General features: G+C 41.6%; 1 long non-coding RNA gene across 12 annotated transcripts in view; it reads left to right on the top strand.

Annotated features, from left to right (window-relative positions):
- Window positions 1-479: 479 nt before the first annotated feature.
- Window positions 480-12,085, top strand: part of LOC107054027 — a 64,004-nt gene continuing 52,398 nt past the window's right edge. For 7 of the 12 annotated variants that reach the window (XR_005861976.1, XR_005861979.1, XR_005861983.1 and 4 more), the window contains exons 1-8: window positions 480-871; window positions 950-1,036; window positions 2,043-2,200; window positions 3,943-4,036; window positions 4,384-4,467; window positions 5,409-5,503; window positions 6,875-7,168; window positions 11,433-12,057. This is a non-coding gene — a long non-coding RNA (uncharacterized LOC107054027). The remainder of the gene's footprint in view (window positions 872-949; window positions 1,037-2,042; window positions 2,201-3,942; window positions 4,037-4,383; window positions 4,468-5,408; window positions 5,504-6,874; window positions 7,169-11,432; window positions 12,058-12,085) is intronic. The other 5 variants (XR_005861981.1, XR_005861977.1, XR_005861975.1 and 2 more) reach the window with 4 other exon arrangements.

The raw sequence follows: 12,085 nt of genomic DNA, 5'->3' as shown, positions 1-12,085 counted from the left end.
GCTTACTACTAGCACAATGACAGTGACACAACCAAGGATTACACTGTGTTAATATTTGATGGAGGGTAAAGCATTAGGCAGAAGTTTCCCCTTGCCATCCTGCATAAAGAGGATGGCCTACCACTCCTGGTGAATGGTGTCATCACCAACCATGCGGAAAGGAGATGGTTCCTCCTGAAACACCTATGCTGATGTCTTCTGAGTCCGGTTCAAGTGATGCAACGTTCAAATGGTTTGAAGGCCATGCAGAAGAATATTGCAGAGCAGGAGAGTGAGATGATGGCCAAAGCCACTCATCAGTAATAAAAGTGACATGATGCTTGATATGCACAGTTCCTGTTTTACGTTAATAACTTGATTAAAATTAGCTGAGTTGCTCTGGGATTTCACTAGTGTGAAACTGTGTGAGAATATAAGCAAAAAAAAAAAAAACCCTAAAAACTGTCCCACAACTAACTTTTCCTTCTCTTTTCTTTAGGTATGCCAATTCCATTTGCATGTTTCTTTGGAATGCTGAAATGAATACAGCAAATGAATAGTAATGTCAAGACACTGCAAAAACAAAAAGCACTGAAAGAGAATTCTCGTGGACTGATGAACTGAGAGCTGAAATGGGAGCAGCAGGTCAGAACCAGTTGGTGATCAGATACTGTATGCTGGATCTCCATTTTTAAGCCATCTTCAAGACTGATGTGTTAGACAAGTAGAAGTCTAACTGCTGGGGGAGTTCCTGGAACTACACAACAACTTGCTGTCAGAGCGACTTGCACCATCACAAGGCATCACCTCTGCTTTCCAGACACTGAGTCTCCAGACAATTAATGCATGTCTTCAGTTACTACGTTGTTTCTCTCACACTTCTCCTGGATGAGTATGAAACTGCTGAGCTGAATTACACTTTATAAGGTGATAGGGAAAAGATCTAACATCTATTTTTTCCATCTTACAGATTTTACAGTGTGAGTGATGCTAATTTTTCAGCCTAACAACCAACCATGCACTGAAGCCCTGCTACTTCTGAGCTGACATCATCCAGGTAAACAAGAACATCTGACATCACTGATTTGTGGCTTACATGCCAAATCATTGAGCCTAACATCACGTTCATCACTAGAAAATGAAAAGGGTGAGCTGTACCTGACTCCGATGTTTCTGTTTCCTACTAGTGTGCTGGCATCCATCCTCAGAGAGCACTGGGCCCAGGCTCACTCTGTGTGTATGGTTTTCTGCCGGTGACCTAGAGATAGATGTGGCTGCAATTGGAACCTCGGTCCTTGAGTAGACCAAGCTCTGTAGGGATTAATCAGTGATCCTACTTGGCTCTAACATACACTGTCATCTTCTTGACTTTCAGCCATGGAGACAGGTCACAAATAAAAGCATTAGAAGAACTTGACTCAGTGGTAGGAAAATTCACTGCATGCAATGTTTTCCATCTTTGTGAGATCTTTCCACTGTGTTGCCTGAAAAGCTCAGGTTTGCCATTACCCTTGCTGTGTGATAGGCTATGTGGTTTTCTTCACACACTCACTGCCTGACTAGTTGTGAGGTGTTCTTGCATTAATATCAGTTGGTAAGCAAGTTCTTGTCAAAGCCAGAGTATAAAGCTTGTGTGGGGTTCTTGTGTTCCTTCAATATAGCCAGTCTGGTATTTTCTACGTGAATGAAAATTATTCATTGAATGTGTTCCTTGTGGAGTTTGTTCTATTACATTTTTCATGTAGTTCTAATAACTTCTGAGATCTATGTCAGCTCACAAATAGAAAAAGATCACCAATTATATTCCAAAAATAACAATGAAAACCATGGCTTCATTAGTAAGATCAGTAGTTGAATTGCTATACTTCTGTTTTCTTTTTCCTTTTCTTTTTAATGTTTTTTTTTTTCTTTTCTTTAAATCTCCAAGCCCATTTTCACTTTTTGTAGGAGCATTGAAATTCATTTATACTGCTTTTCTTTTTCTTGGTCTTGTTCTGACCTTTCTCAAAGCCACTCTTTAACTATGCACCTTTGGCTATTAACACTGTGGATTTCTTTTGTAGATGAGAAAGCTTCTTTCTAGTAACTTATCAGCCTGGAAAACCAGCCCTGCAGGGTAACACCCAACCCATGCTTTAAATGTCAAGGAGAAAAACATCTTTGTATTGCCGAGCAGTCACAGCAGCTTCACTTCTGATTTGATAGCCTTGGATGGAAGCAGGTAGCCCTTTCCTTTTCATGTAGGTTGTTGGGTTTTGGTATGTTGTTTTTATTTTTCTGTTTTAATCTCTGTGTCAAACCAAGAAGCAAGACTACTTTTTCATAAACTTATGCCCCCGTGGGTATTCTGTGGCTTCCTATGGGCCCCATGCTATGCTTGCATCTGTCAGAAGGTGGCAATGTAGGGATAGAGGCAAAAACCTTTCTGGAACGGGAAGATTAAGGAAGATTTTCGTTCCCACCAGTGTTAGAGGCCAAGAGAGATTAACATTATCTGCTTTCTGTTTTACTCAGTGGAGGGGACTGTACTTTATGAGCAGTACAGTGGGAAGAAATACTTAATCAAACTGATTTTCTACTTGCTACTTAAATTCATGGTGACAGGTCAAAACCCTGTGCGAGTCTGAATGATCTTTCATCCAATTTCAGTCCTGCAAGTTTGACAAATAAGACATTACTCATGCCAATTAGATTCCAGGCGGTCTTGTTAAGCTGCAAAATAAGGACTTACAGAGCCTTTGGAGCTACTGAAATGAGTTTCAAGGTTTTGAATTTGTAGGGCAGAAACTGGGAAGTGAGAGAATAAGCCTGTTTCAGGAGCCTGGGTACACTGGCTTAACATCAGGGCATCTATTCCAGCTCAGAGAATCCCACAGATTTACTGGTGTGCCAGTAGGACCCTGGTAGGGTCCCTCTGACTGCAACGAAGTACAACTTTGCTTAATGCTCTCATGAGGATCTGAAATATTTTTCTTCTTAAGGAACCTCCTCTGCCCAAGTCCACTGAACTGCATGGACTTGCCATGGAGGAGAGAGCTTTGCTTAGTCTTTAGGACAAGTAGGATTTTAAAATCAGTTGCTGAATTTGGGTTCTTTAAAAAAAATAAAATAAAATCATCTGTTGCCGATTACTACACAGGGTTAAAGAATAACTGCTCTGCTGTGGGATCTGGGGGAAAGTGAAGCCTACATCCTATCTTTAACTGCCTAATGGTATATGATAGTTTACATTAAAAATATATATATATATTAAAAGGAAGCTTTCTGATTTAGTGATCTGGAATACTAGTGAGGGGAAGGAAGGAGGTCAAGGGGAACAGAGATGAGGGAAGACTCTGCCAAGCTTTTCCTTCTATTACCTGCAGTCACATTTAAACCAGCTGTTGATGTATTAAAGAAACTTTAAAACATCAAAGATATATGCATTAAAACCTGACACATCTATTCTGTTAGTTTGTACCAAGTGTTTAGAAACAGCACCCTCTACTTTCAGTATTCTCCAAAGACAGCAATGTCTGGAGCTTTCCCCTTGCCATCCCACTGGTAATATCCATGGTACACAGACCTAGTTCAGTGCTCATTCCTCCTCCTAGAGGTGAGGACTTGCCAAAGATGGAGTCCTGCCCCATTGGAAACTTGGGCTGTGGGATGCACTCAGGTTTTTGCTGCTTCCATACACCCACATTGACACCTGCTGCCTTGCCTACATCCATCTCACAGAATAAACCGAGGGACTGGGTCCCCTTGGTAGGCACTGGGAAGCATCAGTGAAACCAGTGGAGCTGATGGTGCCAAGTCCAGTGTCCGTAGCAATATTTTAAGTTGGAGCAGGCAAAGCAATCAATTGTGAGAATGGGCAATGCTGGCCCTCAGTCCTTCCCTTGCTCCCCTCCCCTCTTATTTATAGGTTTCTAATTTCCGCTGGATAATGAATATCACTCTTCATTATAATTATGTTAAAAGGTACCAGCATGATGATTCAGAAACCCTTGAAGATATAGTCATATTTTCAGCAACAGATGGATTTAACACTGCAGATGGAGTGTTAAGAGTGCAGGTAATAACAAACTCAGCAATGTACTGTACTGAAATATAATTGGAAAGTATTAATCATGTATTGGTTACTTCAGCTTCACTAAGTAGATGTTTAATTTTCATCAATCTTTTTTCAAGATTCCCGGAAAGATTTCTTTGTAGACGAAGTGTGGCTTCTAGGTGAAAGGACTGCCCAAGTTATTAATGACCAAGGCCTTGATCTTGCAGGCATGTGCCCATGGCTTACCCAGGCATGCAGAATAAAAATCATTTGTGTTAATAAGGCTGTCAGATGGGGCCCCATTCATATGGCCTAAAGTTTCAGCTGGTGACGAGTCGGTAGTAAAACCGAGACCCTTCTGAACTCAGGGGCTGCTGGAGACCTGCCAACAGGAACTACTGACTGCAGATTTGGGAAGAACGCAGGCAGTTTGGAAAGCGCGGTTTGCAGAGGTAAACTGCAACTCTAAGTCTTTGCAGGACTGCGATTTAGTGTGTCAATAACACTGGGAGAGTCTGCTTTGTTTAGTTGGGTTTTGTTGGTTTTTTTTTTGCCATTCCTTACTATTTTCTCTAAGTATGACCCTTTAGAAATAATCTGCATACAGGGAAATGTCTGCTAACATTTCTGTAAACTCTGTCATCTGTTGGTTTTTGTTTTTTTTTCTTTTAATGTGGGGGTTGTATTTGAAGCCTGGGGATTTTTGCTCCCAGCAGGCCATGCAGGGCCAGCAGAATCAGTGGTGCTCAGTTCCATACCATGACCCTTATTCTTTAATTAATGTTATTAAAATTTTGTTTTTAGGGTTAGAGAGTGGCCTGTGCTCTGCTGTGTCACCTGGAGATGGCAGGGAGTGCTGTAGGGCAGATTTCCAGCTCACATGGGGAACATCTTCATCTGTTTTATGGCAAAATAGAAAATATGCTATTTTTTGTGCAAACTGATTTATTTTCTTTTGACTGCATTTCTGTGGATGCAGTATCTCTGATGGTTTGCATTCATGTTCTTCTCTGTGAGTTTTGGCATCTGGTGGAGATGCATCACAGAGTCATGGACAGGAAGAGGAGGGAAGGCACCTCTGGGTCCATCCGGTCCAACCACTGCCCAGCAGGGCACCCAGATCAGAGTGCCCAGGCCCACCTCCTGGTGGCTTTTGAAGAAGTCCAAGGAGGAGACCCCACAGCCTCTCTGGGCAGCCTGTGCCAGTGCTCTGTTGCATGCCAGTGCATCTCCACTGACTTCCATAGGCGCTTTCCTTCCTGTTGAGAACCCACAGCTATGGTATGCCATGATGAACATGGGCTGACCAGGCTTGTAGACAGCAATATAAATATATAGTACTTACATTTTAAAGCATGTGAAATATATTTATTTCAAATATTTTGTTTTCTAGTTGTCTGTGGACTCTGAGAACATATTTAAAACCAGAATTCTCTCTGGAACATTGACTCTCGCTTGATGGTATGATAGACTTCTACTTTAGATCTGGTAAGAAAATTCAACATGACTAGAAGTAAAAATCATGATGGTGAACACACTGTAATGCAGGACTAATGTACTCTTTATGTTCTGAAAGGCACCTGTACCCCAGAGAGATATGAGCAGGTACTGATCAACAGACCACGACAATGGAAGGAAGGGCTGGGAGTATAAGTGATTCTAAATATGGTGTCCCTTTAAGGGTACCCAGCAAGAAGACTTGTCTGTAACAGTATCCCACACTACTGTGTTGGGGAAGCAGTAGCTTGTTTGTAACATGTGGAAACAAATAGTAATTTTGTTTTCGCTGGCCCTTGGAAATTATCCATCCCTTATCTTCCCATTTTCTGGGTAGGTTATGGGATGAGCCACAACAGGTATTGCAGGCTGGGCTGAGTTCTGGAGGGCAGCTGGAATCACCTCTGAGCTCTTTGGGTGACATATGATAAAGGTGGTGGCACACAGCTGATGTACGTGACTGCCCAGGCTCCAGCACACAGGGTGATGCAAAGGGCAAGAGTCATGATGGATCAGTTTTCCTGGCTGGATGCAATCTGAAGATCCATCTCCTGTGTACATACCGGTAGAATAGACTTCTGATCTCTGTGGCAATTTTTGTACTTTCTTTCTCTCCCCATTTTTTTCTTCTTTAATTATGAAAATTAATTGCATCAAAAGTGATTTAAACCGTCAGGCCTCTTAGTCTTGATTTAAATCAGATGTTTTAAAGCTCGTTCTGCGTTAGTAGTATGAAGTCATGCTCCTATGGAGGGTTTCAGTCTCACTGTTCACCAGTGGGACAAGGACACCAGTACTTGTTTGTGAGAAACAGACAGATCATGCGTTGCCTATACCTGTAAATAGTATAGCTTAACGCTCATTAAAAAGGTATCTAGCTCTGTACAGAAGATACTAAGAGGCAATAGACCTGCCTTAATAAATCATCTCATAGTTGGCTTTACAAGATTTAAGTTCTGGGGGACTGAGCCTAGAAGGATGCTACTCACAGTGATTTCAATCACCGGGACTCATGAAAACTGCAGGGCCTCTATCATCTTCCCATTAACACTGGGACTTCTATCTGTCCCTGTTTGCCCTGCATCATCTTAGGATATGGGGTTTGATTTTTCCAATTACTGTGATGACGTTTTTCATTTGTGACAAACGGCTTTTGGATGAAAATTGCAATTCAAGCAAAATTACAAACTACTGCCTTAAGGAGGCATTTTATTTGCTAACTCAGGCTGTGTGAAACTTGTTCCATGTATCAAAAATGAAAGTAAAGCATATCTGATGTTTTAAAACTTGATAAATTATTGACAATGGAAAAATGCCCCAAGTTAATCAGTCTGATGGTTTTGTCACCATTTGTCCCTTGAGGATTCAGAAGTAGTGGATCACGCTTTAATGTTGGTCTGCCCTCATCATTTGGAAGAGAAAAAACAAACATTCCTGTGCCTCAGCTCATCAGTGTCTGCAGCTGACTCAATCAGCTGTAGAACTGAAGGGAAGGAAACATAAATTGATGTGAAGAAAATGTTCTCCCTGAAGCTGCACAAGCAGCAATGATTGTCAAAAGCTGATCTTTATCCCTTCAAAGACCTGCAGATGGGGTCACTGATCACATCGTCTCATTCATTGGTTGGACTTCTATATACAACGTTTGGAATAAAGGTACTGCTTCAATATATTTTACTTAATTTGTTAAAACAAGTTTATTGCAAGATTGTGCTAATAAGAAATGTGACTTTTGGCACACGTTTAAAAAGGAAAACAACATTATATGCTTCTCTTTCTAAAGACTGCTACAGTGTCTTCTTTATTATCTCAACCACAGCATGTAATAGTCCCACAATACAATTGTAAAATATAAAATGTTTTTCTTAGTTTGAGACTTGCAACTCACTTGTTTGTGTTGCAGAAATGCCCTGCCTGGAGGTCATCCTGTTGCATTTACTCACCTTGGGTGTGCTGGGCTTGCATGCACGATTATGCAATGACACAGTGCTGTAACTTATTGCCCAGGCTTCCTAAACAAATGCTAAGCAGACTGCTTTGGGAGTGATTTCAGACCACTTAGATTCCTAGCACTGCGCCCTAGACCTCTCAGGCTGCTGCACTGAATTACCTGGAATAAATTCTTTGAACTCGGGCTGCCCTATCATCCTTGTTGTCTTAAGTGGGGCCATTATTTAAACGTTATATTTTTCTTGGCAGTTTCATTGCCGTGCAACTTTTCTGCCTTTAGTATGAAACTGTGCTTAAACACACAACAGAATACAATGCTGTTCCTTTTCTCAAGTGTATTTGAAGAAGTGAAGGAACGTTAAAAGATTATAATTAAAAAAAAAAAAAATTAATTACACAGGGGATTTTAAAAAGCCACTTCTCTGTTGTTATTTTGAGTTTGTATTGACCAGACCAGTTATCATTCACCTCTCTACCACAGCAACTGGTCACTGCTGCATGCATATCAGACTTGGCAGATCCCCACTTAAGCCATCGGCCATGAGAAGAACGCTACTTCAACACATTTATCTTTCTTTTGAGGTCAAAACCTGCTTCCATCTTTTGCTGCCTGCTTTTAATTTCCTCTTTCCACCTGTGATGGCAGCAGCTTCTGAGTTAGGATGGAGCTTTCCCTAGGGCTCTGCTCTCACTCACAGCAGCACCATTACGCATCCCATGGGCAGCATGGACTTTCTCAACATTGCCACTTTTGTACTACCCAGTGGAATCCTGCTCCTGGTGGGTATTGTTTTGCTGAGTACATGCCCCCTATCTCTATTAAATAATACATATCTGCCTTGAGATCAGCTGCATCGACCATTTGTGGAAGTTAGGTCTTCTGTGCCTCTCAGATCCTCTGAAACACATTCCAAGGGTTCCCTCTGGTTCCCTTTGAGCTGTTTTCTGATTTTCTTAAAGATGCAATTGAGTTTGGGCATGGCAGAAAGTCACTTTAGTACAGCACTGAGACCTCAGTTTATGGGATTAAATGCTACATACAAGCTTCTTTACTTACGTAACTGATATTTCTTATTTTATTACAGCACACACTTTTTTAAAGCTGAACTTTGAAGCCGATCCCTCTGTAACGCTTGGTGGAACTGTCTAGCTTAGTTTGTACACTGTCACATGAACAGATGCTGACATGCACCTGTAGTTGGTCTCCACTGGGAACCATATCATGTAAAAGTAGCTGGACAATTTATGAACTCACTTCATGATAAAAGAATAGGTTTTTATGTAAAGAGCCTTCAGTGAAAAGCATGTGCTTTGTGTGTCTAGTTTTTTGGTGGTTTTTTTTCTTTCTTTTTTTTTTTTTGCAAGAACTAAAAATTGATGTACATCTTTTGACTTGAGAATTTCTGTTCAAAATATCAACTGTCTGTGGAAAAAGGAGATGGAGAAGATTTATCTGAGGACTTGTCAAAATTCTGTCCAGACATGGTGATGACAACTTCTGTGTTTTAGCTACTTATCATAATTTGTTGATGTTTTAGATACTCTTGTTTGATATTTGTATTCATGTGGCTTAAGTAAATGAGTTAGTTGGGGTTTATTCCTAATTTTACCGTTGATCTCCTTCGCAACCTTGTGCCTAATTTTTCCAGGACATTGGCCAGTTTTGCATGCTTTGTCTCAGGAACTGGGGGATGAGGATGGAGGGGTGGAGGGAATCAATCAACCTGGAGAACTCTTAGCTTTAACTGAGGTGCTCAGTGCTCATGTCTTCATGAAATCATGGATTCCCAGCAGGAATTAACTACTAATGCTGCTGCAGAGCACTGGGTAGGCACCATCTGGGCATGCAAGCTCTAGAAAGACAAAGTCAGACCAAAATTAGGATAGAGAAAACCTAGCAGCATAATCAGGAGAATGTGGTGTCTATCATGAGAGAGGTAGGACTTTGGTTCATTGAACTCAACCCAAAACTACCCTATTTAAACTAACAGGTAAAATTGACACACAAAGCAAGTATGTAAGCTGCCATGGAAAAAAAAAAAAAGGTGTATTCTATCTAGTGGAGGGGAAAGATTTAAAACAATTCACAAATGGAGACAAGAAACTTCAAAATTGGAGCATAGAACATCTGTGAACAGGAGGTTATGTGCTGACTTTATGGGTAGAAGGGGCAGAGGGTGGCAGCTGGATCCCAGGGTGCTCCCTCCAACCTCCAGCTGTGATTGACCCTGCCTCCCACCTGATGAATCCTCCAACCCACAGGTTTCAGACAGTTTCCATCTGGTATCTTATTAAGCACTGCAGTACTCTGAGGATCTTTATAGAAGATACTGCTGTGGTGCTCATTCCTTTTGCTGCTTTGCTTGTTTTCCAAATCTTACTGCCCCTGTAATAGGGATCTCTGTTAGTTAATGGCACTAATTGCTGCTCTCTGAACTTGCCTGAAACTGCAGAGGCTGTGCTCATAACAAGACTTTTTTTTAAAGACACACTAACTGGTGCTGAAATAGGATAGCTAAATCTGTACTTAAGTATTAATTCTTTGTACATACTTGATCTGTTCTCTGAGAGAAGTGTTGCTCTCAGGTTGGTCTGCATGTTTCTTGTGACTGTTGCTGCTGGACCAGCGCCTTGCGCTCCTCCCTGGAGCTCTGTTCTCTGCATCAGAGATGGAATGAAAAGTGAATGGTTCTGCCTTGATGAAGCTCTTCATCCACTTCTGTGGTCTCGTGCTGCTCTCCCAGTTCATGATCTGAATGGTGCATCCATCCCCACTGATAACCAGTGGTCCGAGGCCTGTGGTGTTATCTTGTCTAATGTGATTTCACTTTTCATATTTAACTTAAATGAACATTTACTTACCAGGCTGTTTCTCCAGCTGCAAATTCCTCCGTGAGCAGGCAGAGATTGTTGCACTGTCACAAACTGGGTTGCATGGGAGCAAGCAGCAGTGTTCTGCTTCTCCTGGAGATGAGTCGTGCTATTTCAAACTATTTGGCTAATCAGTAAGCTGAGATCTGCGGCTTCACTGACAATATATAATATTTGCTTTGCCTCTGTGCTTTGCTTTACATTTTGGATCCTTTTCCATTAGGGTCTGAAGCGTATAGACTGCATCTAATCCAATTTATCCCGTTCATCTTGGCAATGCTGGCAATGCTGACAGCTCAGAGAAAACACTTAATTTGACTAAGTGTTTTCAGTTTGCTTCTCAAAATATTTGAAATTATTAAAGCCAAAGTACCTCTGTGCTGCGATATACAGTCCTGACCTACTTTAGCAAGTTAATTACAATTTGTAGATCCTGAAGTCTTTGCTTATGCTGCAGGCTGAATAGGAATTTACCTGGTGAAGACTGGGCTCAGTGTTTGAGAGTAATTTTCCTGGTTTGATGCATTTTAATACAACTCTTGAAAAAGCGTTTCAGCACTCAGAGGAAAACCAGTGACTGCTGGGTGCACGGTGCTCCCTGTGCTGCACTGCCCAGGGCATCTACACAGAGTGCTGAGCTCTGTGCAGATGCTCTCCTGGCATACAGCTGCTTGAGTATGTGGTATTCATGGCTGCTTGTGTTCATCACTGCGTGCTCTGCCTGAAGTTTTGGGAGGTGTCAGGAAGCTCTCAGCCTTCCTAGATGTTTTATGGCCTGGTTTGTCATTGGGATGCATATTTATTGTAGAGTCAGTCATGAATGAAAAATGATGAAATGGGTATTTAATCCCAACTTCTTATAGATTGCACGAAAAATACAGTCGTTGGGTGACTCAAGTTACACTGCTGGATAGGCCTGGCTGACTAGCTATGGTGCTTTGCTAGCACTAGAGCTTCTGTTTGTGATGATGAGGACATCTGAAATGGGCAGGCACTGGAGGGCAGGAGATCATGCTACACCAACACCGAGGTAGCTTGCTTTGCAACATCAATGTGATGTCGTTTTAATCTGATTTTATTTTATTTTTTCTTTTTAAAGGATTGCCTCATGAGGTTCCCGCTGGCTGGTTGCAATACCACTGAGAATGGAAGGTCCAAAGCTGCAGCAGGAGGAAGGAACTTGGAAAATGCAACTGGTGCGGAAGAGCGAGCAAGGTCACTGGTGACAAGGCTCTGCTCCATCTGTGCAGGCATGCTCTTGAACAGAAGCATTCCAGCAACATGGCATTTTGTCACATTATTCCATTCCTTATAAATTTCAATAGCCAGTTATTTGCCTGCCTTTAGTTGGGAAACAAAGCCCCTCTTTGTGCAGCAACACAACGTGGCTATCTCATGTAACGGAGAAATGAAAAGCAAATAACGCAGGAATTGTGCTTGTCTGGGGAAGAGGAAAGCATTGTCTTGTGACAAGAGGAGAAGAAAGTGGTGTTGCCCAGTGCTTCCGACTGTCAGTCCTAAAAGATAGAAGAAACCACCATTTGTGGAGTCTTCTGATAACACTGACATTGAAATCTCCCATGTCCCCATTTCATCATTCCCAGAGTGGGGATGAAAATTAATCTGCTCTTTTATGCAATTCAGCAAAGCATTTTAAATTGCTTTTTTCCTTTTTAAGTATACTAGATGTCCAACTGCCTACACAGAGCAACATTCATGCTGAGGTATGCAGTGGCGTTGGGTCTGAATTAT

This window comes from Gallus gallus, chromosome 8 (assembly GCF_016699485.2).
Source record: "Gallus gallus isolate bGalGal1 chromosome 8, bGalGal1.mat.broiler.GRCg7b, whole genome shotgun sequence".
Taxonomy (NCBI): Eukaryota; Metazoa; Chordata; class Aves; order Galliformes; family Phasianidae; genus Gallus; species Gallus gallus.
The sequence above is the reverse complement of the archived record's forward strand: the minus strand, read 5'-3'. Positions and strand labels throughout refer to the sequence as shown.